The sequence below is a fragment of the Zea mays genome, chromosome 2 (assembly GCF_902167145.1).
Source record: "Zea mays cultivar B73 chromosome 2, Zm-B73-REFERENCE-NAM-5.0, whole genome shotgun sequence".
NCBI lineage: Eukaryota > Viridiplantae > Streptophyta > Magnoliopsida > Poales > Poaceae > Zea > Zea mays.
This window is the reverse complement of record NC_050097.1, coordinates 195,896,204-195,923,029: the sequence shown is the minus strand read 5'-3', so window position 1 is coordinate 195,923,029 and position 26,826 is coordinate 195,896,204. Positions and strand designations below refer to the sequence as shown.

Here is a 26,826-nt window from a genome sequence, read left to right as displayed (position 1 = left end):
GCCGAGACAGCCGAAGTCAAAGGCGCCGCAGCCGAAGCTACCGGAGTGGAAACCACTGAAGCTGAAACCGGCGAAGCCGAAACTACCGGGGCCGAAGCCGGGACCGCCGAAGAGTCGAACCTAGAAACCACACTTGAGGTTATTGACAATATACTCCTGAAAATGGCTGAAGAAGAAGCTGTTGTGGCTGCGGTGAACACGGCAACTGAAAAGGGGAAAGAGCAGATTGATGAAATTTCAGAAGAAGGAGATTTTAACTTTCAAGATTTGCTTGGACAAGAGTTAACAGACGCCGAAAAAGAAGAGTTGAAAAAATATGCCATATCTTGCGGATATAAATCAGGGGCTATGCTATTTGGTGGGGTCAACGAAGGGAAATTAAGATGCCTTCGGAACCGCACCGAGACCAAAATTGTTAGAATCCTCTCCAAAAGCATTGGCCTGTCGAAGCTAGAAGCGGACCTGTGCCGTTATCAACGACACCATATCGCCGGAAGCTTGCTTTATGCTAACTTCAAGGTAACAAATATTTTTGTTATTTTATTACTATTATTATTATCTTTTAGGTCGTGTTCTAACGAAGATCATTTCGACAGAGCATATTATTAAGCAAGGTTCTAAAAATGCAACAAGATCTGGAAGAAGAGAAAAACAAAGCCGTCATTCAAGATTTGGCTGAAAAAGTTGAGAATTACGAAGCTAATCTGAAAAAGAAGGACTTCACAATCCAGGACCTTGAAATCATGGTCAAAGAGCACGAAGGTGCATTAGAAAAGAAAGATTTTGTCATTCAGACCATGGAGGGTTCTTTGGCTGAGGTCAAACTGAGAATAACAAGTTAAAGAATGAATTGCTCCGACAGTCAGAAAAATTCGAGCAAGAAAAGAAATATCTTGAAGCAAGCCTGAAAACTGAAGTGGATAAAAATTCAAATTTGCAGAAATCCTTTAGAGAACTTCAGGAGAAATGCTTAAGCTTCGGCAGCCGATGCGTGCAGCGGCTGAAGGATGTGTTTCACTCTGTTGGAGCTAGCTCTGCGAAATTTACACCTTCAGCTGAAAATCTGCCCAGAACATTAGAATATATTGAAGGCGAAGTTGATGCCCTTGACGAAGTTATTGGTGGGCACGCCGACTTCTGCGCCCTGGTAGCTTCTCGGGGTACAGCTACTGCTTTTTTGAAGGCTGGCTGCACGCATGGAAACATTTTGAACAGACCAAACTTCAGCTTGTCAGCATCAGATCTGATAAATATCCCAAGCCTAGCCCGAAGCATTGGAAATAGATTCATGACCCAGATTTGGGTAAGTGGCCGGCGAAAAATGGCAGGTGACGAAGCTCGAAGCCATCTTAAGCCGGTAAGAAACTTATGTTTGTTACTTTTACCTTCTCCTTTGGAATTTGCACCTTTCTTACTCTGCTGTTTGGTATACACAGGATGACGAAGCTGAAGAATGACGAAGCTGAAGTTTGACGAAGCTGAAGACGAAACCTAGGCTGAAGCTTAAAATTGCTTACAATGTGCTTTCCTGCAAAAATTCTTGGAGAAACTCTTGTAATATAGCTATGGAACAACTCATGTAAATTTGTACATACCTTGTAATATATTCTGTCTCCCTTATCCGCATTCAGTCTGCTTTGCTGTGGACGAAACTTCTCTTTTGAGCCGAAGGCGAAAAACACCTTCCCTTCTTTTCGTTCACAACGAAGCATAAAAAATTATTCCTTCGAAGCTTTTCCTCATTTTCTGAAGCACCTGTCTTCTTTGTGTAGCATGATGATGATTCTATATATGTCTAAATGAATGTTTATGAATGCAAATGACATGATGACATGTACTGTGCAAATGAATATTAGGACACATGTTCAAAAATCATAAGCACAGCCCTTCACCCCCTCAAGAATGATACAAATGTTTTTGCCGTTTACTTTTCGGCTTCACCGTTTACTTTTCGGTGTATCAGCGTTGACTTTTCGCTGTAAGCCTCCCTTGGGAGCTTCTTTGCCTTTTACTTTCAGCGGAATCAGCGTTTATTTTTCGCTGTAAGCCTCCCTTAGGAGCTTCTTCGCCTTTTACTTTCAGCGGAATCAGCGTTTATTTTTCGTTGTAGGCTCTGCATTCCCTTAGGAACGACTTTTGAGCTTCTCCCTGTTTCCTTTTCTTTTTTCCTTTTCGTTTACATTTACATTTTTGGGGGATGTCATTCTCATAGAATTGAAATAAGGAAAATTACATGTTGTGGCCCCATTAAAAACCTTTCTCCCCCTTTGGAAAGGAAAAGGGTGCCACAAAAAAGAATATAAAAAATTACATCAAACTAAACATAATATCGCCGAAGCTCATCCGCATTCCACGATCTAGGAATGTCGTTGCCGTCCATATCCTTCAATCTGTAGGAACCGGGTCTTGACGAAGATACTACCAAAAAGGGGTCTTCCCACTTCAGCTGTAATTTGCCTACTGTTTTAGGGTTAGCTACTCTTCGAAGTACCAAGTGTCCTGGTTCAATGTTCTTCAGCTTGACCTTTCGGTCACGCCATTTTATTGTTTCAGCTTGATATTTATTGATGTTTTCCACAGCTTGAAGTCTGATCCCTTCAATAGCATCTTTTTCTACAGAGCAATCAGCTTCATTTTCGCCCTCTGCCAAAGCTACTGTCCTTATTGATCTTGTTTTGGCCTCTTCTGGGGTTATTGCTTCGTCACCAAACAATAGTTTAAAGGGTGTAAAGCCTGTTGATCTTGACATGGTTGTGTTATGACTCCACACCACTTTAATTAACTCGTCTGGCCACTTTCCCTGGGCTGATTGAAGATTGACTTCATTATTCCTATCATTATGATCCCATTGGCTCTTTCGACAAGTCCATTTAACTCTGGGTGTCAGACTGATGCAAAATGGATCTTCGTGCCGATTTGATCACAAAATTCTCTGAAAGCTTCAGAATCAAACTGTGTCCCATTATCCACAGTAATAGCCTTCGGCACTCCGAAGCGACAAACAATGTTTTGCCAGAAAAACTTTTGAATAGTAAATGAAGTTATTGTGGCTAAGGGTTTTGCCTCAATCCATTTGGAAAAATATTCCACTGCTACCACCACATATCTTAAGTTCCCCTGTGCTGGTGGTAAAGGACCTAGCAAATCCAGACCCCACCTTTGCAACGGCCAAGTGGGTTGTATTAATTGAGTTAATGACGAAGGTTGTTTTTGATCTCTTGCACATTTCTGACAACCTTTGCACTTTTGAACTAAATCCGCTGCATCCGAAGCTGTCTTTGGCCAATAAAATCCTTGGCGAAAAACTTTCCCAAGCAAGGGCCTAGATCCAATGTGAGATCCACACAGACCTGCATGTATGTCCTTCATTAATTCTATACCTTTAGATCTGGATAAACACTTGAGCAATGGGGAACAGACCCCACGCTTGTATAGCTCCCCTTCTATTATGACATATGGTCGAGCTCTTGCTTCTATTCTCCTGTTATAAGCTTCGTCATCTGAAAGAAAATTACCCTGAAGGAAAGAGATGATCTCAGTTCTCCAATCTTCACTATAAACAGGGGATATGTTAAGGATTGCTCTTTCAAGAAGCTCGACTGAAGGTGCTTTTATTGTTTCAAAAAATACTTCTGAAGGTATAGGCAGCCCCTGGGCTGCTGACTTAGCCAATAGATCAGCGTATTCATTTTCTCCACGAGGAATATTTTTGACAGAGAAACCTTCGAAGGAAGCCTCAATCCTTCGGACTGTATCTAGATACTTTTCAAGCTTCGGGTCTCTTGCTTTGTAGCTCTTGTCAATATGACCAGAGATAACTTGAGAATCAGTTATAAGAATGGCCCTTCTGATTCCCATTGCCTTTAATTTCTGAAGACCCAAGAGCAGAGCTTCATACTCAGCGATGTTATTTGTGCAACTAAAATCAAGTCTTGCCGCGTAACAAGTTTTAACTTTGGAAGGTGAAACCAACACAGCAGCCGCTCCTGCTCCGAAGGTTCCCCAAGACCCATCGCAAAACACTGTCCATGCTTCGGCATCTTTATTTGTTTCTTCCTCCTGAGCCCCTGGCGTCCAGTCAGCAATGAAGTCTGCTAACGCCTGGGACTGAATCGAAGATCTATGAACATAATCAATACAAAATTCATTGAGCTCTGCAGCCCATTTTCCAATCCTTCCAGTAGCTTCTCGATTTCTCATAATATCCTTCAGAGGTTGTGAAGAAGGAACAATTATGTTGTAAGCTTGAAAATAGTGCCGAAGCTTCCTGGAGGCCATCAAAACAGCATACAGTACCTTCTCCAATTCTGTATAATTTTTCTTTGATAAACTAAGAACCTCGGATACGAAATATATTAGGGTCTGCCTCTTAACTTGACCCTCAAGCTTCTCTTGGACAAGTGCTGCACTTACCGCTGAGTGCGAAGCTGCCACATATAATAACAAAGGAGCCCCTGGCGTAGGTGGAGTTAATGTTGTTAGATCTATCAAATACTGCTTCAGCTCTTTGAAGGCTTTCTGCTGGATTGGTCCCCATTGAAAGACTTCAGCTGACTTCAGCACTTCGAAGAATGGTAAGTTTCTCTCTGCTAATCTGGATATGAATCCCACTTATGCTCTCATTGCCTTTTTCTCTTAATTGACATTTTTTCATGATTAAAAGCTTCAATGGTAAAACTGCTAGCTGCTTGCGCCTACTCTGCTATAATCCATGGAGCAATGTAAATGTCCCTTTGATTTTTGTTCTTGCTTGCAAGTTAAATGGGGATGCAGCAATTTTCCTTAAAAATTGGTCTGTCAGATTTTCATGTAGGCAAAATGCGGTCTTTGTACTAATTGCTGATTTGGAGATTTAAATTTGAATTTGAGGACCTGAAGTTATGGTTAAGCTACCTCTCGAGGAGCTCGCCGGAGAAGCGCTCGCTCCGCGTCGAGCTCGCTTGCGGCTGGCTGCTCCCGGCCGTGCCCACCCCCGCGTCGAGCTCGCCCGCGTAGAAGCCGCTCGCCGGAGCACACTGTGGCGGCCGAGATCCGCCCGCCGAAGCGCCCGCGTAGAAGCCGCCTGCCGGAGCACACCGCGGAGGCCGAGATCCGCCTGCCGGAGCACACCGCGGCGGCCGAGATCCGCCCGCGTAGAAGCCACCCGCCGGAGCACACCGTGCAGGCCGAGATCCGCCCACCGGAGCGCCCGCGGAGGCCGAGATCCGCCTGTCGTGCGGTCCGGGCGAACGGCTCCTGCGGCTGCGGGGGGCGCCGTCGAGCGCCGGGGACCTGCCCGCGCACGGCAAGGATCTGCCCGCGCACGTCTGGGACACGCGCCGTGCCGTGCCGTGCCGCGCCTGGACACCCTTGCACGCCGGTGAAGGCCGCTGGGGACCCTTGCCGTGCCGCGCGCCGGAGAAGGGCACGTCCCCGCCGCACGCCGGTGAAGGCCGCTGGGGCTGCCGCAAGCCGGAGAAGGGAGTGGTTGAGAGCGATGGACGGGCCGCTGCCAGCGAACCTGGGAGCGTACTCGCGTGCGATTCAATTTGGGAAGAGAAGCAGGGGAAAGGGGAAAGGGGAGCGGGTCCCACTTGTAAGTTGTCAGGTCCACCTGTAAGAACCTTTGACGGGAGAATATACCGCCGTGAGGTGATTTCTGAGCAAAGTGTGGAGGTGGGAGGGGAAAACTGATTAGAGAATTTGGGCGGGGGTAGATTTGAGCGGCGCGTCCAGACTAGTGGGCGAAATGTAAATGTCCCATTGATTTAACTAACACTTTAATAATCAAGTTTGTGACTATTTAGTATTTGATTTATCAAGATGACCTATTCACCCCCTCTAGGTGCTCTCACAAACATCTTATAACATATTGTATTAAAAAATCATGTAATTTAAGCATTTTATATCGAAACACTTTTCGTTTGTAAACCTTATGTAATTTAACATATGTATCATGTGTTTGAGACTTATGTATTGTATAGTTAAAACTTTTGATAAACATGTATGATCAATTGTGTGTGGTGAGGACTATGTATTGTGTATTTGTGTGGTTGAGACTTGTATGTGGATGTGAATGAACAATCATGTGTTTAAGACTTATATATTGTATGGTTAAAACTTATGAACGAACATGTTGTGACACCCCAGTGTCACCTAGGGTTTCTCTTAAAAAGCCAAACCAAGAACCATTATTTTATGTGAACCAAAGTAAGCATGAGCATCAAGATAACTTAAGTGATAAAGAATTCACCAAGTATATGTTTAAAGGTGTCATGATCAAAACAATTGAGTCTTTGAAAAGATAAGAATGTGCAACCCTAATTAAGAACTCTAAGTGAACCCCATGGACAAAATTCAAGAAAATAAGCAAAAGGGAATGAAAAGTTTAAAATTTTGAGTTGAGCCAATTATATAAGTTAAAGTATATTTGATAAGCAACAAAATAGATTGAGAAAGCTTAGCCAAAATAATTCAAGAAAACCCCCAAATCAAGCTCCTTTTGTTGGGACTCATTGGGAATTCTGAATTTCAGAATTCTGAAATTCAGACCTTGAGCCAAAGATCAGGGATGTTCACCTTGATCCCTAACTCGAATCCTAATGGCCCCATTGACAAATTTGTGTCTAACTAACCCCTCTGTCGTGTGCCAGAAGATGGCATTGGGACGCGAGCCCTAGACACGACAAAACTTGGGATTTGCCTCGGGTTTGGGCAGGGAGACAGACCAGATTTCCTGGCTCCATATCTCTGCAACCAGTAGGCAAAATCCTATGACCTCCACACAAAAATGGTAGCTTGTAGGGAGGAGAAGAGGTTTCGTGCACTGGCCAAGGCGAGAGCAGGCTCGGATGAGCGACCACACGCGCCAGAGCTTGGGCAGAACGCACGGGCACACGTGTTCGACCCTGGTCGGCACGCCAGAGCTCGCCCAACCCGCGCGCGCGCTCGCCCCGGCGTCCAGTCAAGTCCGCCGCGCGCCCACGCCCTCGGCCGTGCCCGCCCGCGCCTATAAAGCCTCCCCGTGCGCACCTCTCTTCGCCCCGCACTCACCCTCACCGGCCAGCCACCGTTCCTTAGCTCCGGCGAGCGTATTTCCGCCCGCCATTGCCGCCAGAGCTACGGCCGCCGTGGCCAGCCCACTCCAGCCGCCCTCCAGCCCAACCTGTGCTTCGGCTAGCTCCGCCAGTAGCCCGTGAAGCTCGCCAAGCCCTCGGACCCGACCGGACTTCACCGGAGGCCCGAGATCAACCTCACCGGACTTCGGTCTTCCGCCGCCGCGCGTGGACCGAGCTATCCAGTGAGTCTCCGCCCAATTCCTTTCGCTCATGTCTTCTCTGGCATCCCGTGGACCTCTCTGACCTATTTGATTGAACTACCTCGCCGTGATCAGGCCGGTCTCCTCGCCGCCGACGAGCATCCCCGCCTGCGCGCGTGGACCGACCAACTCCGGCCATCTCCGTCGACGTTCCGCACACCGTTGTGATCCCCGCGACCTCCCCTTCACCCTCGACCACTTCACCGGAACAGTCTCGCCGCCGGTAAGCCCCTCCGCCCTTTTCTTCGCCGCGGCTACTGTTTGAGGTAGAAGAAGGACCTCGGGTTAGGTTTTGTAGAACCCGAGGGGTTTTCTGTAATGTCAGCGACCCATATGAATAGTAACCTAAGGACTGATTCGCGAGGAAAACCTAGAAAAACCGCCAGGGACCCCAGTGCAAAGTGGTTTTCCCTTTAATCAATTCTATTATTCTTTTAAAATAACCAGAGAACTTAGAAAATTCATAACTCGATGAAACCTTAATGAAAAGCTGTCAAACCAATTTTGCTAGCTCTGGAATATTATGATCTATCATTTAAAATTATTAAACCATATGCTTTTGTTCTAAATTTTAGAGCTTAAAATTAAAAACAGAAACCCCCTAAACCTTGCTTAATTAAGAAAAATTAGTTTTTCTTCTGTACTAAGCTTAAGAAAATTTGTAGATGCTTATACCCTAATTAGACACTATTTAAAAATAGTAGGATCCCCAGCATTAGAGATTATGATGTAGTTTCTCATTTAAAGCCATTTTGTCCACAATTTAGAGAAAATCAGAAAAGCATTAGAAAATGTTGAACAGTGATTAGTAATATTTTCCCTAGTTTACTTATGCAACCAAGAACCTAGGAAAAATGCAGAGACCATTAATTAGGACCAGTTTCTAATTAAGATGCTTTAATCAGCCTTATGTAGACTGAAAATCAATTATTAAAATTGCAACACCATAACCAAAGTGGTTAACAAAAATCCAGTGAACTTATAACCACCAGAGCCCCACTACAAAAATACAGAGTACCCCAGCCTAACTTTTTAAGTAAGGAGAATAAATACAAAGTGGTAATAAGGCATTTTCCCAATAAATCATAAACAACCTCAAATAATAAGATAATGGGCAACCAAAAATTAGCTAAGTCTATGATGAGATAAACCACCAAAGAAAAATACAAACCCATGAAAAAGAAGTGAACCCATGCCTTTTGCTAGCAATTTGTGAGAAAGACCATTTGACTTAAATAATGCAAACCACCCCTCCCCTTAAGCAAAAAGAAACCAAACTCCAGAATGATTGCTCTTGCACAAAATACTAGCTAAGAAAAATAAGAACTCTGTTGTTTGATGTTTTTCAAACATAGTGGTAGTAGAAAGCACCCCTTTGGCTAGAAACCTTAAGAAAATCATAGGGAAAGAATTAAAGGGTATTAATGACTAGAAACTTGTACCAAGTCATGTTATGACACCTAAAAGCCAGCAAAAATAATTTTTAAAGACTTACCCACTGTTAAATAATAGTTGTAGTTCAAAGTACCCCTTCTGCCCTAAAATTTGGTAATTTTGTCCAGAGAAAACCATTTACTTTCTGAACCCCAAATTTTGAGACAGAGAATCATACACCAGTAGCAAGCCACTGTAATTTTTTCAGAATTTTTGGAATTCTATAAAAGCAACTTGTAGTTCAAACCTACTCAAAGCATTAAAGAGAATAAAAGAAAAGAGAAGAAGGAATAAACCTCATCCCATTAAAACCAACCCAATTTACTAAGTATACCACTAAAAGGGTTTTACATAAGTAAGGTTAACTTGTTTAAATTCAAAAGACCCTACATCTTTAAAAGTTGTAAATTCTAAAGCACATATGGTATCATGCATATATCTTACGCATTGCATTCATTAGATTGTAATCTTGCTGACGGAGAGTACGTGCTCATCCCCGAGCAAGGACCTGTCCAAGAGGAGGACCAGGAGCAGGCTTCAGAGGCTGCTATTGAGGATCTCCCCGCAGCCCCAGCAGTTGAAGGCAAGCCCCGGTTTTATGCATAACCATGTTATTATATGCTACTTTACTACACTTAATGCTTGTAGGACTGTAATGTGCACTTAAGTGTAGGAGTTGCTTGAAACCTCTAGTTGCATGAACTTAGGACTCCTTTTGAGATGAATACTAGTATGCTAGGTCGAGTAGCTGCTTGCTAATCAGGATCTCGGTAGAAGTCGAGTGATTTTTCTAGCACTCGCGCGAGGTCAGGAATTGATTGTATTCATCTTGATAATGGGATATATGTTGGTCTATGGACTTGGATCCAGGGAGCATGCCTTGTCCATGAGACGGGAAAAATGAATTAAGGATTAATGTGTGGATACCTGAGTCAAGCTTTTGAACGTACTAAGCACATGCCGGGAAAAATGGTAACCGGTAAACCTAGTACCTGAGTGAAGCCGGGCGCGGACTTTATCCCTCATGCGACCTGAGACTGGGTCTCCCATGCTAGCTATGGTGGGTACAAGTGCGGTCACTGCACGGCGGCAGCCGGGGTCAGTGGAGCATTGTATGCCAAGGCGGTGAGGCCTGGACGCGAACGGGGAATCGATGGGGACGGTTGTCATGTGTGGGGTCGGAGTACCCTGACATGCCGTGTGTTTAGGTTTACCTTGCAAGGTTTAAAACTCGATTCGAATCGTCTGCTTCTCGCAGCTAATGAGACTGCTTGATTCCTTGTACTGCATCGAGTAAGAAGTGAAATGTGGATTATATGAGATAACTTGTTGGTTGAACTAATTGATTGTTACCATGTATGCTTAGAAGGAGCAAATCTAGCTAAGTTAGTGATGGTAGAAATTGAAAAGCTAAAAGTTGATTTTAGAAACAGCTAGTGCTTTTGGCAAACCAAACCCCTCAGCCAAACAGCTGCATAGTCTAGAGGTAGAGGAGTAGACTCCTCACACCGGTTAAGTCTAGCTGAGTATTAGTATACTCAGCCTTGCTTGTGGCACCATTTTTGCAGGTACCATGCAGGATGTAGTTGATGGTGTGACTTGGCCTACCACCCTGCCACCGGGTTGGACGGTCGAGTGGGATGTTGCTCCGGCAGGAGAGGAGCATGAGGAGTAGTGGGCTAGGCCTTGCCCATTTCCTCATTACCGACGACATCGATTATCCGCTGCACTTTATTTTGTGAACTTTATTTGCTACTCCAAAAACTCCGATTCATGTAATAATTCCGCACTTAATTTGAGGTTTCCTGTTTTATTGTATTTCTTCTGTGACTCACCTTCGAGTGAGATTGTGGAATTTGATCCTGGTTAAGTGGCTCTATCAGACTAGATCTGAGGGACTGACGGGGTATTCCGATTTAAGTGTGTTACGGCCCCTGAGGCGTGACTTAGGCACTTAAGCTGGAATAATTCGGGTGGTTCTGCCACACATGTCTCCTCAATTTTGTGTGGATCAGACTATATATAATGCATTTATGTGATGAGACTTGTTTGTGGAATAAATGAAAATTTGTGTGTGGTTAGGACTCATGTACTGTGAGTTTTTCCGATTTAAGTTATTGTTTTTCAATCTGAGTTTGTCGGCGTTTCGAGACCGGGGGGTCCCTAAGCCGACGAGTGAATGTCGCCTCGTGCCCCAGCCCAGATGGGTCGACGCGAGGCCGAGCGCGAAGGGGGGAAGTGAGGTGGCCGGAGACGGGCGTGAGAGAGGTGGAAATCCCACGGCCTTCGTGTTCGTCCCGCGCCCAGGTCGGGTGCGCTTGCAGTAGGGGGTTACAAGCGTCCACGCGGGAGAGGGAAGCGAGCGGCCCCAAGAGAGCGCCTGTCCCGTCCTCGTCCCCGCGCGGCCAACCCTCTCTAAGAGGGCCCTGGTCCTTCCTTTTATAGGCGTAAGGAGAGGATCCAGGTGTACAATGGGGGTGTAGCAGAGCGCTATGTGTCTAGCGGGGGAGAGCTAGCGCCCTAAGTACATGCCGATGTGGCAGCCGGAGAGATCTTGGCACCCAGCTGGTGTGATGTCGTGGCCGTCGGAGGAGCGACGGAGCCTGGCGGAGGGACAGCTGTCGGAGCGGTTGAGTCCTTGCTGACGTCCTCCTGCTTCCGTAAGAGAGCTGAGAGCCGCCGTTGTCACAGAGCTTGCGGGGCACCATCATTGCCTATCTGGCGGAGCTAGCCAGATGGGACACTGGTCTTGTTCTCTGCGGCCCGAGTCAGCTCGGGGTAGGGTGATGATGGCACTTCCTGTTGACGTGGCTGGCTTGCGCCCTAGGTTGGGCGACGTGGAGGCTCCTCCGAAGCCGAGGTCGAGTCTGTCTTCCATGGCCGAGGCCGAGTCCGAGCCCCTGGGTCGAGCGAGGCGGAGGTCGTTCGGCAGAGGCCAGGGCGGAGTCCGAGCCCTGGGGTCGGGCGAAGCGGAGTTCGTCGTCTTCTGGGGCTGAGCCCGAGTCCGAGCCCTGGGGTCGGGCGGAGCGGAGTTCGCCGTCTTCTGGGGCTGATCCCGAGTCCGAGCCCTGGGGTCGGGCGGAGCGGAGTTCGCCGTCTTCCGGGACCTAACCCGAGTCCGAGCCCTGGGGTCGGGCGGAGCGGAGTTCGCCGTCTTCCGGGACTTAGCCCGAGTCCGAGCCCTGGGTTCGGGCGGAGCGGAGTTCGCCGTCTTCCGGGACTTAGCCCGAGTCCGAGCCCTGGGTCGGGCGGAGCGGAGCTCCCTATGGTGCCTTTGGCAGGGCCTGGCTGCCTGTCAGTCTCACTCTGTCAAGTGGCACTGTAGTCGGAGTGGCGCAGGCGGCGCTGTCCTTTTGTCAGGCCGGTCAGTGGAGCGGCGAAGTGACGGCGGTCACTTCGGTTCTGCCGGGGGGCGTGTGTTAGGATAAAGGTGTCAGGCCACCTTTGCGTTAAATGCTCCTGCGATTCGGTCAGTCGGTGCGGCGATTTAGTCAGGGTTGCTTCTTAGCGAAGGCAGGGCCTCGGGCGAGCCGGAGGTGTGTCCGCCGTTGGAGGGGGGCCTCGGGCGAGACGGAAACCCACCGGGGTCGGCTACCCTTGTCCGAGGCTAGGCTCGGGCGAGGCGTGATCGAGTCGCTCGAATGGACTGATCCCTGACTTAATCGCACCCATCAGGCCTTTGCAGCTTTGTGCTGATGGGGGTTACCAGCTGAGAATTAGGAGCCTTGAGGGTACCCCTAATTATGGTCCCCGACAGTAGCCCCCGAGCCTCGAAGGGAGTGTTAGCACTCGCTTGGAGGCTTTCGTCGCACTTTTTTGCAAGGGGACCAGCCTTTCTCGGTTGCATTTTGTTCCGGTGGGTGCGCGCGAGCGCACCCGCCGGGTGTAGCCCCTGAGGCCTCGGAGGAGTGGTTTCACTCCTCCGAGGTCTTAATGCCTTGAGTATCGCTTCGGTCGGCCTGGTTGTTCCCTCATGCGAACTGGCCGTAGCCCGGGTGTACGGTCGGGGCCCAAGTTCTCGGGCTGGTATGTTGACGCTGTCAACGATTCGGCCGGAGCCGGGTTTGCGAGAGCAGCCCCCAAGCCTCTGCGCAGGGCGAGAGGGCGATCAGGGACAGACTCGGCTTTTTTACATACGCCCCTGCGTCGCCTTTCCGCAAGGAGGAGGGGGGGGAAAGCGCCATGTTACCCTCGATGGGCGCCGAACATGGTGTCTCCGGTGAGCTGCAAGCGGGTAATCCGAGTGGACGTCCGTGCCCCGTTCGTTAGGGGTCGGCTAGGGGCCCAGAGGCACGCCCAAAAGTACCTGCGGGTGATCTGCCGGACCCGGTCCCCTGGCGACGGGGTCCGAGGGCTCGATGCCTCCCTCTTATGGGATTCCGTTACAAGATCGCTCCCGCTGGTCTCGGAAATGTCCTAGGGTACCTCGGGAGCGTAGCCCGAGCCTTGGTTATGTATCGAACGTACCCCTGGTCATCCCTCGCTCGGCGTCTGAGGCGGCTGTGAACCCTTCGGGGGCCAGCCTTCGAACCCCTGATCAGTAATGGGCGCGGAGCCCGAGTAGCCTGAGGCGGCCGTGGAACCCTTCGGGGGGCCAGCCTTCGAACCTCTGACCAGTAGTGGATGTAGGGCCCACGCGATCTGAGGCGGCTGTTGAAACCCTTCGGGGGGCCAGCCTTCGAACCTCTGATCAGTAAGGAGGCTCGGAGCCTGGTTCCTTCACGGGGAAGGATCCTTTTCGGGGTATCCCCCTTTCCCGGTCCCTGTTGCAAGATATAGAGAAAGAGGGAAAACGGAAAAGGATACGAAATCGAACAATGCGGCGTACCTTTTTTGGCGCGGTTATTGCGGCGAAGGCGAAGCGTCGCCTGCTTCTCCTGCCATAGGTGCCGCCTGTCCCGCCGCGGAGTTAATGCGATGGGGCGAGTGGTTGGCGGGGCGGTCGTCGCCGTCCGAGGCTAGGTCGAACCTCGCCGAAGTTGTCGTTGATGCCGAGGGTGCTGCTACCCCCTTCCAGCGTCAAGACCCGAGCCTGCAGGATCAGAGTGTCTTGTAGCGTGTGCCTTCTGCGGCCGTCGAGGCCAGAACACACACCCTTGCTGCGTTGTAAAGCTGCGTCTCTTTTCCTCTTGTTTCGAGTATCTGGACTTTTTTGTCGGTAACAGGGATGTTTGTGCGAGCGAGAGTTGCTTCTCGCGGAAGGTGATGAGTGAGGTATCCGTATCCCGGGGGCGTGGGAGTCCCTCGGCTCGGTCGGCCTTGCCGCTTACGCGTACTTTCACCCGTCCATGAGGCCCTGTCACCGACTCAGTCGAGAAGGCTCGAAGGATCGCTTCGGCAGAAGAGCTTCCGAACGTGAAGACTTGTTCGATCCGCGGAATCACTTTATCTGAACGCGAGTTACTTATCGCAGAAGGTGATGAGTGAGGTATCCGTATCCCGGAGGCGTAGGAGTCCCTCGGCTCGGTCAGCCTTGGCTGCTTACGTGTACTCCGTCGTTTTCAGGATCCACTTTTCGAAGTAGTCAGAAAGCACGAAGGACATTCTGGCGGAAGAGATCTTTTTTCGAGGAAAATTTCAATGCAGAGGGGGTTCCCCCCTTTTAGCCCCCGAGGGAGGGTCGGGCTTTGCCGAGGCGAGGCCGACCCTTCCTTGATGACTAAACTTTGCGTGGGTGCGAGGTATATGAACAACTTAAAAACATCTTAAGGGTAGAAGCGACGTAGCTGTTGGATGTTCCAAGCGTTGTCGTAGACCTCGCCTTGACTGTTGGCCAGCTTGTACGTTTCGGGCTTCAGAACTTTGGCGATGACGAATGGCCCCTCCCAGGGGGGCGTGAGCTTGTGCCTCCCTCGGGCGTCTTGCCGCAGCCGAAGCACCAGGTCGCCCACCTGGAGGTCTCGGGGCCGGACCCCTCGGGCGCGGTAGCGTCGCAGGGTCTGCTGGTACCGCGCCGAGTGTAGTAAGGCCTTGTCCCGAGCTTCTTCCAGCTGGTCCAGCGAGTCTTCTCGGCTAACTTGGTTGCTTTGATCGCTGTAGGCCTTCGTCCTCGGGGAGCCGTATTCCAGGTCAGTGGGCAAGACGGCCTCGGCCCCGTAGACCAGGAAGAACGGCGTGAAACCCGTGGCTCGGCTCGGCGTTGTCCTCAGGCTCCAGACCACCGAGGGGAGTTCCTTCATCCATCGCTTGTCGAACTTGTTGAGGTCGTTGTAAATCCGAGGCTTGAGCCCTTGTAGAATCATGTCGTTGGCACGCTCTACTTGCCCATTCGACATGGGATGAGCCACGGCGGCCCAGTCCACCCGGATGTGGTGATCCTCGCAGAAGTCCAAGAATTTTCTGCCGGTGAACTGGGTACCGTTGTCGGTGATGATGGAGTTCGGGACCCCGAAGCGGTGGATGAGGTTGGTGAAGAACGTCACCACCTGCTCGGACCTGATGCTGTTCAGAGGTCGGACCTCGACCCACTTGGAGAATTTGTCGATGGCGACCAGCAGGTGCGTGTAGCCCCCGGGCGCCTTCTGCAAGGGGCCGACGAGGTCCAGACCCCACACAGCAAAGGGCCAGGTGATGGGTATCGTCTGCAGAGCCTGAGCGGGCAGGTGGGTCTGCTTCGCATAGAATTGACACCCTTCGCAGGTGCGGACAATTCTAGTGGCGTCAGCCACCGCCGTTGGCCAGTAGAAGCCTTGCCGGAAAGCATTCCCGACAAGGGCTCGAGGCGCTGCGTGATGGCCGCAAGCCCCCGAGTGTATCTCTTGCAGGAGTTCCTGACCTTCGGTGATGGAGATGCATCGCTGGAGGATGCCCGAGGGGCTGCGGTGGTAGAGCTCCTTCTCATCGCCCAGCAAGACGAACGACTTGGCGCGTCGCGCTACCCGCCGAGCCTCGGCTCGGTCGAGGGGTAGCTCTCCTTGGCGGAGATATTGCAGGTACGGGGTCTGCCAATTTCGATTAGGCGTGGCCCCGCTCCGCTCCTCCTCGATGCGCAGTGCCTCGCCTTCGGAGGCCGAGGTTACCTCGGGCTGAACCGAGGGCGCCTCGGGTTGAGCTGAGGGTGCCTCGGGCTGTGCCGAGGGTACCTCGGGCTGGACCGAGGGCGCCTCAGGCTCGGGCGAGTCGTCGATCTTGACGGTGGGTTGATGCAGATCCCGGGAGAAGACGTCCGGGGGAACCGTTGTTCGCCCCGAGGCTATTTTTGCCAGCTCGTCCGCAGTCTCGTTGTAGCGCCGAGCGATGTGGTTAAGCTCGAGCCCGTAGAACTTGTCTTCCAGGCGCCGAACCTCATCGCAGTAGGCCTCCATCTTCGGGTCGCGGCAGTGGGAGTTCTTCATGACTTGGTCGATGACGAGCTGCGAGTCACCGCGGGCGTCGAGGCGCCTGACCCCTAGCTCGATGGCGATCTGCAACCCGTTGACCAGAGCCTCGTACTCAGCCACATTGTTGGACGCCGGGAAATGGAGGCGTAGCACATAGCGTAGGTGTTTCCCGAGGGGCGAGATGAAGAGTAGGCCCGCGCCAGCTCCCGTCTTCATCAGCGACACGTCGAAAAACATGGTCCAGAGCTCCGGTTGGATCGGAACCGTCGGCAGCTGGGTGTCGACCCATTCGGCTACGAAGTCCGCCAATACCTGGGACTTGATGGCCTTCCGGGGGGCGAACGAGATTGTCTCGCCCATGATTTCCACCGCCCACTTTGCAATCCTGCCCGAGGCCTCTCGGCACTGGATGATCTCCCCCAGGGGGAAGGATGACACCACAGTTACCGGATGAGACTCGAAGTAGTGTCGCAACTTCCGCCTCGTCAGGATCACTGCATACAGCAGCTTCTGGACTTGTGGGTAGCGGATCTTGGTCTCGGACAGTACCTCGCTGACGAAGTAAACTGGCCTCTGAACGGGAAACGCATGCCCTTCTTCTTGCCTCTCGACCACAATCGCGGCGCTAACCACCTGAGTGGTCGCGGCAACGTAGACCAAGAGGGCTTCTCCATCAGCTGGAGGCACCAAGATAGGCGCCTTTGTGAGGAGCGCCTTCAGGTTCCCGAGAGCTTCCTCGGCCTCAGGGGTCCAAGCGAAACACTCGGCCTTCCTTAAGAGGCGGTACAGAGGCAGACCTCTTTCGCCGAGGCATGAGATGAAGCGGCTCAGGGCCGCGAGACATCCCATGACCCTCTGTACGCCTTTTAAGTCCTTGATGGGCCCCATGCTGGTGATGGTTGTGATCTTCTCCGGGTTGGCTTCGATGCCCCGCTCGGAGACGATGAACCCCAAGAGCATGCCCCGGGGCACCCCGAAGACACACTTCTCGGGATTGAGCTTGACGCCTTTCGCCTTGAGACATCGGAATGTCACTTCAAGGTCGGGGAGGAGGTCGGAAGCCTTCCTCGTCTTGACTACGATGCCGTCGACGTAGGCCTCGACCGTGCGACCGATGTGTTTGCCGAACACATGGTTCATGCACCGCTGATACGTCGCGCCCGCATTCCTCAAACCGAACAGCATGGTGACATAGCAGTACATGTCGAAGGGCGTGATGAAAGAAGTCGCGAGCTGGTCGGACTCTTTCATCCTGATTTGGTGATACCCTGAGTAGGCATCGAGGAAGGACAGGGTTTCGCACCCAGCAGTGGAATCCACGATTTGATCGATGCGAGGCAGAGGGTAGGGAACCTTCGGCCATGCTTTGTTGAGACCAGTGTAGTCTACACACATCCGCCATTTCCCCCCTTTCTTTCTCACAAGCACAGGGTTGGCAAGCCATTCGGGATGGAATACCTCTTTGATGAACCCGGCTGCCATCAGCTTGTGGATCTCCTCGCCTATCACTCTGCGCTTCTCCTCGTCGAATCGGCGCAGAGGCTGCTTGACGGGTCGGGCTCCGGCCCGAATATCCAGCGAGTGCTCGGCGACATCCCTCGGTATGCCGGGCATGTCCGAGGGACTCCACGCAAAGACGTCGGCGTTTGCGCGGAGAAAGTCGACGAGCACTGCTTCCTATTTGGGGTCGAGCCCGGAATCGATCCGGATCTGCTTGGAGGTGTCACCACTGGGGTCGAGAGGGACGGCCTTGACCGTCTCCACTGGCTCGAAGTTGCCAGCATGGCGCTTCACGTCGGGCACCTCTTTGGAGAGGCTTTCCAGGTCGGCGATGAGGGCCTCGGACTCGGCGAGGGCCTCGGCGTACTCCACGCACTCCACGTTGCATTCGAACGCGTGTTTGTACGTGGGGCCGACGGTGATGACCCCGTTGGGGCCCGGCATCTTGAGCTTCAGGTAGGTGTAGTTGGGGACGGCCATAAACTTCGCGTAGCACGGCCTCCCCAATACCGCGTGGTAGGTTCCTCGGAACCCGACCACCTCGAACGTCAGAGTCTCCCTTCGGAAGTTGGAGGGCGTTCCGAAGCAGACGGGAAGGTCGAGTCGTCCGAGGGGCTGGACGCGCTTCCCGGGAATGATCCCGTGGAAGGGCGCAGCGCCTGCTCGGATGGAGGACAGATCGACGCGCAGGAGCCTGAGGGTCTCGGTGTAGATGATGTTGAGGCAGCTTCCCCCGTCCATAAGGACCTTGGTGAGCCTGACGTCGCCGACGATGGGGTCGACGACGAGCGGGTATTTCCCCGGGCTCGACACGTGGTCGGGGTGGTCAGCTTGGTCGAAGGTGATGGGCCTGTCGGACCAGTCTAGGTAGACTGGCGCCGCCACCTTCACTGAGTAGACCTCCCGGCGCTCTTGCTTGCGATGCCGAGCCGAGGCATTCACCGCATGCCCACTGTAGATCATGAAGCAGTCGCGGACCTCGGGGAACTTTCCTGCTTGGTGATCTTCCTTCTTGTCGTCGTCGCGGGCCCTGTCACCCTCCGCGGGTGGCCCGGCCTTGTGGAAGTGGCGCCGAAGCATGACGCACTCCTCGAGGGTGTGCTTGACGGGCCCCTAATGATAGGGGCATGGCTCCTTGAGCATCTTGTCGAAGAGGTTGGCACCTCCGGGGGGCTTCCGAGGGTTCTTGTACTCGGTGGCGGCGACAAGGTCCGCGTCGGCGGCGTCGCGTTTCGCTTGCGACTTCTTCTTGCCTTTCTTCTTGGTGCCGCGCGGAGTAGACGCCTCAGGAGCATCTTCCGATGGGCGGCCCTGGGGCTGCTTATCCTTTCGGAAGATAGCTTCGACCGCCTCCTGGCCAGAGGCGAACTTGGTGGCGATGTCCATCAGCTCGCTCGCCCTGGTGGGGGTCTTGCGACCCAACTTACTCACCAGGTCGCGGCAGGTGGTGCCGGCAAGGAACGCGTCGATGACATCCGAGTCGGTGATGTTGGGCAGCTCGGTGTGCTGCTTCGAGAATCGCCGGATGTAGTCCCGGAGAGACTCTCCCGGCCGCTGCCGGCAGCTTCGGAGGTCCCAGAAATTCCTGGGGCGCACGTACGTGCCCTGGAAATTGCCGGCGAAGGTTTGGACCAGGTCATCCCAGTTGGAGATCTGCCCCGGAGGCAGGTGCTCCAACCAGGCGCGAGCGGTGTCGGAGAGGAACAGGGGGAGGTTGCGGATGATGAGGTTGTCGCCGTCCGTTCCACCCAGTTGGCAGGCCAGGCGGTAGTCCGCGAGCCACAGTTCCGGTCTCGTTTCCCCCGAGTACTTTGTGATAGTAGTCGGGGGTCGGAACCGGGTCGGGAACGACGCCCATCGGATGGCCCGGCTGAAGGCCTGCGGACCGGGTGGTTCGGGCGAGGGACTCCGATCCTCCCCGTTGTCGTAGCATCCCCCACGCCTGGGGTGGTAACCTCGGCGCACCCTCTCGTCGAGGTGGGCCCGATGGTCGCGATGATGGTGCTCGTTGCCGAGGTGGCCCGGGGCCGCAGGCGCGGTGTTGCGCGTGCGCCCGGTATAGACCGAGGCTTCCCGCATGAATCGGGAAGTCGCGGCATGAGGTTCCGAGGGGTATCCCTGCCTTCGGGAGGCAGAGCTCTCGGCCCGTCGGACCGCAGCGCCTTCCAGGAGATTCTTGAGCTCTCCCTGGATTCGCCGACCCTCGGTGGTTGATGGCTCCGGCATCGCCCGGAGAAGCATCGCTGCTGCAGCCAGGTTCTGACCGACCCCACTGGATGCGGGTGGTGGCCTGAGCCTGACGCCGTCGGCGACGCGGTGCTGGAAACCCTGGGGCAGGTGACGTGTTTCTCCGGCCAGGGGTTGGCCCGCCCATACCTGCCCGACGTCCCGGCGGATCGGCTCAAGCGCTCCTGCTCCCTCATCGAGCCTGGCCTGCGCCCCGCGGACTTGCTCGAGCTGTGGGTCGTGACCCCCCGCCAGAACGGGGACCACAGCTAGCTCCCGCGGGATGTCAGCGCGAGGCACCGGCCTAGGGTGATCACCGTCCTCCGGCATGCCGAGATGGTTGCCTTCGGAGGGATCCCCTAGCTCGACGTGGAAACATTCGTGGCTTGGGCCGCAGTCCTCGTCATCGAGGCTGCGGCTACCGTCGGAACAGTCGGAGAGGCAGTAGTCACATGCGGTCATGAAGTCCCGCATGGCACTGGGGTTGCCAAATCCAGAGAAATCCCAACAGATGTTGGGGTCGTCATCTTCCTCGGACCTAGAGGGCCCGTAGGTCGAGACGTCTGTCAGCCGGTCCCAAGGCGACCGCATGTGAAACCCCAGAGGGTTTGAACTCGCCTCTACGAGAGCGCCCGCCAAAGCAAGGTTGCTAGGTGGGTTGTGGCTGAGTCCAAATGACGTGGGATGGGAATCGGTCGGTACCTTTCGGTCGACGAGCAGCGACATAGTCACGTCGGGGACTGATTGCACCGTCGTCTCAGGTACGAGGGCGACGTCCTGCAAGCTCTCCGCGAGCGCACTGGCGTCGTCCCCTTGCTCGGGATTGGCGTGTCGCGGGGAGACGGCGCTCGCCTTCGTCTCAAACGCGAGGTCGACGCCCGACGCGCCTCCCGTTGGGGCGCTAGGGACGTCGACTCGCTCGACAGCCGACAAGGCGCGGCCTCCCGCTTGGCCTTGGTTGCCCCGCCTCCTCCTCCGTTGGCGGGGGAGAGGGCAGGGCGAGCTCGAGTGTTGTTCTTCCACCGCGCGGGGAAGACGTCGTCGATCCCGCCGCCGGCGGGCGGGCTGTCGGCCGCCATTGTCATTGTCGCGCGGCGGTGGAAGGAGTATCATGTCGTAGCTGCCGTCGAAAGACATGAACTCAAGACTCCCGAAACGGAGCACCGTCCCGGGTCGGAGAGGTTGCTAGAGACTACCCATCTGGAGCTTGACGGGAAGCTGTTCGTCAACACGCAGCAGGCCCCTACCTGGCGCGCCAACTGTCGGCGTTTCGAGATCGGGGGGTCCCTAAGCCGACGAGTGAATGTCGCCGCGTGCCCCAGCCCAGATGGGTCGACGCGAGGCCGAGCACGAAGGGGGGAAGTGAGGTGGCCGGAGACGGGCGTGAGAGAGGTGGAAATCCCGCGGCCTTCGTGTTCGTCCCGCGCCCAGGTCGGGTGCGCTTGCAGTAGGGGGTTACAAGCGTCCACGCGGGAGAGGGAAGCGAGCGGCCCCAAGAGAGCGCCTGTCCCGTCCTCGTCCCCGCGCGGCCAACCCTCTCTAAGAGGGCCCTGGTCCTTCCTTTTATAGGCGTAAGGAGAGGATCCAGGTGTACAATGGGGGTGTAGCAGAGTGCTACGTGTCTAGCGGGGGAGAGCTAGCGCCCTAAGTACATGCCGATGTGGCAGCCGGAGAGATCTTGGCACCCAGCTGGTGTGATGTCGTGGCTGTCGGAGGAGCGACGGAGCCTGGCGGAGGGACAGCTGTCGGAGCGGTTGAGTCCTTGCTGACGTCCTCCTGCTTCCGTAAGAGAGCTGAGAGCCGCCGTCGTCACAGAGCTTGTGGGGCGCCATCATTGCCTATCTGGCGGAGCTAGCCAGATGGGACACTGGTCTTGTTCTCTGCGGCCCGAGTCAGCTCGGGGTAGGGTGATGATGGCGCTTCCTGTTGACGTGGCTGGCTTGCGCCCTAGGTTGGGCGACGTGGAGGCTCCTCCGAAGCCGAGGTCGAGTCTGTCTTCCATGGCCGAGGTCGAGTCCGAGCCCCTGGGTCGAGCGAGGCGGAGGTCGTTCGGCAGAGGCCAGGGCGGAGTCCGAGCTCTGGGGTCGGGCGAAGCGGAGTTCGTCGTCTTCTGGGGCTGAGCCCGAGTCCGAGCCCTGGGGTCGGGCGGAGCGGAGTTCGCCGTCTTCTGGGGCTGAGCCCGAGTCCGAGCCCTGGGGTCGGGCGGAGCGGAGTTCGCCGTCTTCCGGGACCTAGCCCGAGTCCGAGCCCTGGGGTCGGGCAGAGCGGAGTTCGCCGTCTTCCGGGACTTAGCCCGAGTCCGAGCCCTGGGTTCGGGCGGAGCGGAGTTCGCCGTCTTCCGGGACTTAGCCCGAGTCCGAGCCCTGGGTCGGGCGGAGCGGAGCTCCCTATGGTGCCTTTGGCAGGGCCTGACTGCCTATCAGTCTCACTCTGTCAAGTGGCACTGCAGTCGGAGTGGCGCAGGCGGCGCTGTCCTTTTGTCAGGCCGGTCAGTGGAGCGGCGAAGTGACGGCGGTCACTTCGGCTCTGCCGGGGGGCGTGTGTCAGGATAAAGGTGTCAGGCCACCTTTGCGTTAAATTTTTCTGCGATTCGGTCAGTCGGTGCGGCGATTTAGTCAGGGTTGCTTCTTAGCGAAGGCAGGGCCTCGGGCGAGCCGGAGGTGCGTCCGTCGTTGGAGGGGGGCCTCGGGCGAGACGGAAACCCTCCGGGGTCGGCTGCCCTTGTCCGAGGCTAGGCTCGGGCGAGGCTAGGCTCGGGCGAGGCGTGATCGAGTCGCTCGAATGGACTGATCCCTGACTTAATCGCACCCATCAGGCCTTTGCAGCTTTGTGCTGATGGGGGTTACCAGCTGAGAATTAGGAGCCTTGAGGATACCCCTAATTATGGTCCCCGACAGAGTTATTTTGTCTAGATTTATTTGTTTTCACTATACCAAGATTTACTGACCGCAACATGTTTTCGACTTTCCCGTTTTTCAATTTGGTCTGAACAACAATTTATACGGATGAAAATGGTGGAAGGTTTCTCTGACCGTTACATATCGTTTTCACCCCTGGAGGTGGAGGAGAGAGACGACTAAAAAAGGAGAAGTCTTCGGCCTTCCCATGCGCTTAGAGCATCTCCAATAGATCCTAATAAATCATAATTCCAAATATTAATTTAGGTAAAATGAAAAAACAATCCTCTAACTGATCCTTATCAAACACCCTTATCCAGTCGCACGCCAAAAGGAATTCCTTCACTACGTAAATCTTCGCAACCACTTTCTCCTTCCAATCCGTGTCCCAAGCTCACTCCTGCCTCTCGCTAGCATTCGGTCGCCGCAGTAGCCTACGGTGCACAGCAATGGACATCCCTCCCTGCGTAGCAAGCTAACGACCTTCTAGCGCGCGCTTAAGCGAGTCCGTGCCCGGTTCCATGGATGCGTTCGCAACCACGTCCATGGCAACCAATCTGCTCGTCCTCGTCCACCAGCCCACCCGACCCGCACTGCAGGCGCTAGCCCAACGTAAACGAGCGCGACGACGACTCGTGTTATGGCAGAGGCAGCGACGATCGTTGCTTCCTCCATGTCTGCGCACACGACGACGCCGAGTGCGACCTCCACGGCCACGGCGCCGTTGCCATGCCTTGCGGCGGGACTAGGGGCCTGTTTGGTTCGTGACTAACTACGCCACACTTTGCCTAAGGTTAGTCGTTCAAATTGAAGAACTAACCTTAGGCAGAAAAGTTAGACAAAATGTGGCAAGTTAGGCAGGAAACCAAACATGCCCTAAGACTACAATACTACTATTGGCGCGGAGGAGGTGAGCGTGGGCCACCGCGACAGACACGTCGCCCCGAATGGCCTGGATGAGGAACACTGTGGCCTGCCTCCTCGCCTTCATCGCGACCATCGAGTTCCTGAGCTTGCACCGGGGCAGCGGGCGCATGGACATGGGCGCTGCCATGGCCACGACCACAGGTTCTTGTGACAGCGTCAGGCTCTTGCACAGGTGGACGTGAGCAACACCAAAGTCATGGAGGGGAGCCATCAACAGGTTTAACGGGTTTTTTTTTTGGAAAAATGAAGGGATTTGCTGGAGTACAACCTTTTTTTAAATCCCAAAGACATTTAAAGACGTCTAATTATGGATTATCGAGAGATGTATTTTTAGGAGCTCTTGGAGATGCTCTTAAGGGGTGATCGGTTGATTGCATGGATTCTCGGTCAGGCCCAACTCAGTACCCTATCCTATTGTTTGGTTGTCTACATCTTCCGTTTAGCCAGACTGGCATGATGCAAATAGTGCCCCAGTACTACACCAAAAACATACATTTTCTATGTTTTTTTAAACTTCATATAGCTTTTATAACAAACCGTACGAAATAAATAACTTTCGAGAGGCAACTGGTAGCTCTAGAAAATAAACATAACTTCCTACGATATTTTATAAAAGTTGTAGGAAGTTAACTTTCACATGCTGACCCGTGTGTGCGGTCAAGCGAGCCGCTAACTTCCTACGTCCGACTCTAGAAAGTTAGCATGTACAGCTAACTTACTAAGGCCTCCTCTAGGAAGTTAGCTTTCAGTTGCTGATCCACGGGCGCGGTCAAACGAGCCGCTAACTTCCTACGCCGCCTCTAGGAAGTTAGCTTTTTAGCTTTTGACCAGTCAAACGAAAAGCTAACTTCCTACGACGACCTCTAAGAAGCTAGCATGGAGCCATGGACAGCTAACTTCTTACGGCCTTCTCTACGAAGTTAGCTTTCAGCTTTTGACCAGCCAAACGAAAAGCTAACTTCTACGACTGCCTCTAAGAAGTTAGCTGCCCATGCTAACTTCCTACGGCCTCATCTAGGAAGTTAGCTTTCAGCTTTTGATCAGTCAAACGAAAAACTAACTTCCTAGAGTACATGTACAACCTCTAGGAAGATATATTTTTTTATCTTAACCCGCGAATCAACCTTATCTTCTCTCACTTTCCTTTCTCTCCTGTTTCTTCCACCTACCGTAGAGCGTGCCCGAGATCTTCTCTCACTTTCCTTTCTCACCCGTTTCTTCCACCTACCGTAGAGCGTGCCCGAGGCCCGTCCGTCGGCCCCGCTCGACCCCGCCCCCGCCCCCGGCCGTCGCGCCCGCCGAAGCGCTCGCCCTCGGCCCCGCCTGTCGTGTCCGCACCGTCGGCGCCCCCACGCCCGGCGACCCGCTGCGACCGCCACGACCGCCCCACCACCCCCAAGCTATTCTACTTCTAAAGGACAAAGGTATCTGATCTGAACTGTGCAATCACTTGAAATAGTATGATTAGCAGTTAAGCTCGTACAAGTAGTCTTCATATGGTAAATCTTAATTGGTCACCAGCTTCATTGGTCACCAAGCATTTATCACCTAATGCTAGCAGCCACAATGAGACACACTAAAGCAAAACCATGCATTAGTATATACCGAGACATAACAAATAAATGCAAATTGCAGCATTGGGATATAAGTGAACAAGACAGCTATATCCACTAGCCAATATTACCATACATTTGCCTGCTCGTGTTAATGATCATGACAACAATGTGGATCGCACATGCATGGTATTAAGCACTTAACACAGACATCATAGCACTTGACGGCATATGCTTTTCTGTAGTCAGGTTTTGTAGCAATCAATATAAGCTATTTTTCCCCTTATCGTGCAACAGTGGCAGGCTTGTGAGAGTAATTATTTTAGTGAACGAAGGTCCCCAGTACTAAAAAATGAAGCACAGGAGTCCACAAATCCACATGGGGTCAAATCAGAGAAGCTTCCAAGTGGTCGGTCCCCTTGCGTGAGATGTTGGGTATAACAAGTGTGAATTGTAAACAGCTACCAAGTGCTTGTAATCTACTTTTCTTTTCCTTCCTTCCACCAACAAATGAATATGGGACTTCATGGTCCATGGCCCTTCCATCCATCGGACCCATGCGTGCCTCCCAACAACCACAAGAACCTCCGATTTTTAGTTATCGAACGAAAAAAAATCGAAACCATGATCAAAAAGTTATGTTGGAAAATTTCAATTTTGTCACGAAAGCTGCGTCAGATCCACCAAACGAATACCTAATCAACAACCTAATAAAATATGTCAATCTATTCTTCCTCACCTGAGTAGCTTTAATAATTCACATCGGTTATAAGATATATCTTTAAATTGGAAGAAAACCGATCTGCCAACTGTAAGCTCAAAACTCAAAGAGCTCCCGAAGAAGCAGCAAGACTTACTGTTGTTTGCCATCTGTGCAGCTCTGTTGTTCTCCTTCACAATTACTATTCGAATTAGAATTGGATGGATTTAACAACTGGGAGGAGAAATGCAACAGGAAGATGAGGAGGCAGGCGACGTAGTGGTTCGACCGTTCGAGTTCGAGTTGAGTCTTAGGTTCACGAAATAGTTCATACAGCAGCGCAGCCGAATCGCCGCAGCCCTGCAAGAAATTCACGGTCCCCTTCACGATAAAAGTACGACTCATACTTTATTATTAGTATATATGGTAGAATACTTCTAAAAATAAATTTTATAAATATGTGTATACTTTTTACTCTGTAGTTCGATGTGACATATACTAAACTTTAGCCCATATAACCAAACATATTTTAGTCTTTCCCCTCCTATACAAATAGTTTGCTGATTATGTAAGTAGACTTCTCAATTCCTTATCTTATAAAAATAATCTCTTAACTCTGTATTGTAATCTTAAATCTGCAAAGCATTGATTTGGGCAACTTAAATATGCTATGTTTCTATTATTGTTAAAACGTTCACTCTACCTTTTCTATTTAGCATTTCTTGTAGAGAAAATTAAATCCTTTATTGCAAATTTTGTACATTTATTTGCGTTCCTGATTACCTGGCATGACCCGGTTGATTTTTTCTTCCCTTTTCAAATTCTTATAGAGCACCTTTCTTATAGTCATAATATCTTTTTGTTAAAAATTCTTGGATATACCAGAGTACACATAACATAATTGCATGCACCTTTTGCTCTATTATGAATACCTATAATTGCATGCACCTTCTTACTAATGTTACCTCATTTC

The 26,826-nt window shown here is 52.5% G+C and overlaps 1 pseudogene; it reads right to left on the bottom strand.

Annotated features, from left to right (window-relative positions):
* Window positions 1-450: 450 nt before the first annotated feature.
* Window positions 451-23,811, bottom strand: LOC103649190 (translation initiation factor IF-2-like; annotated as a pseudogene).
* Window positions 23,812-26,826: the final 3,015 nt, after the last annotated feature.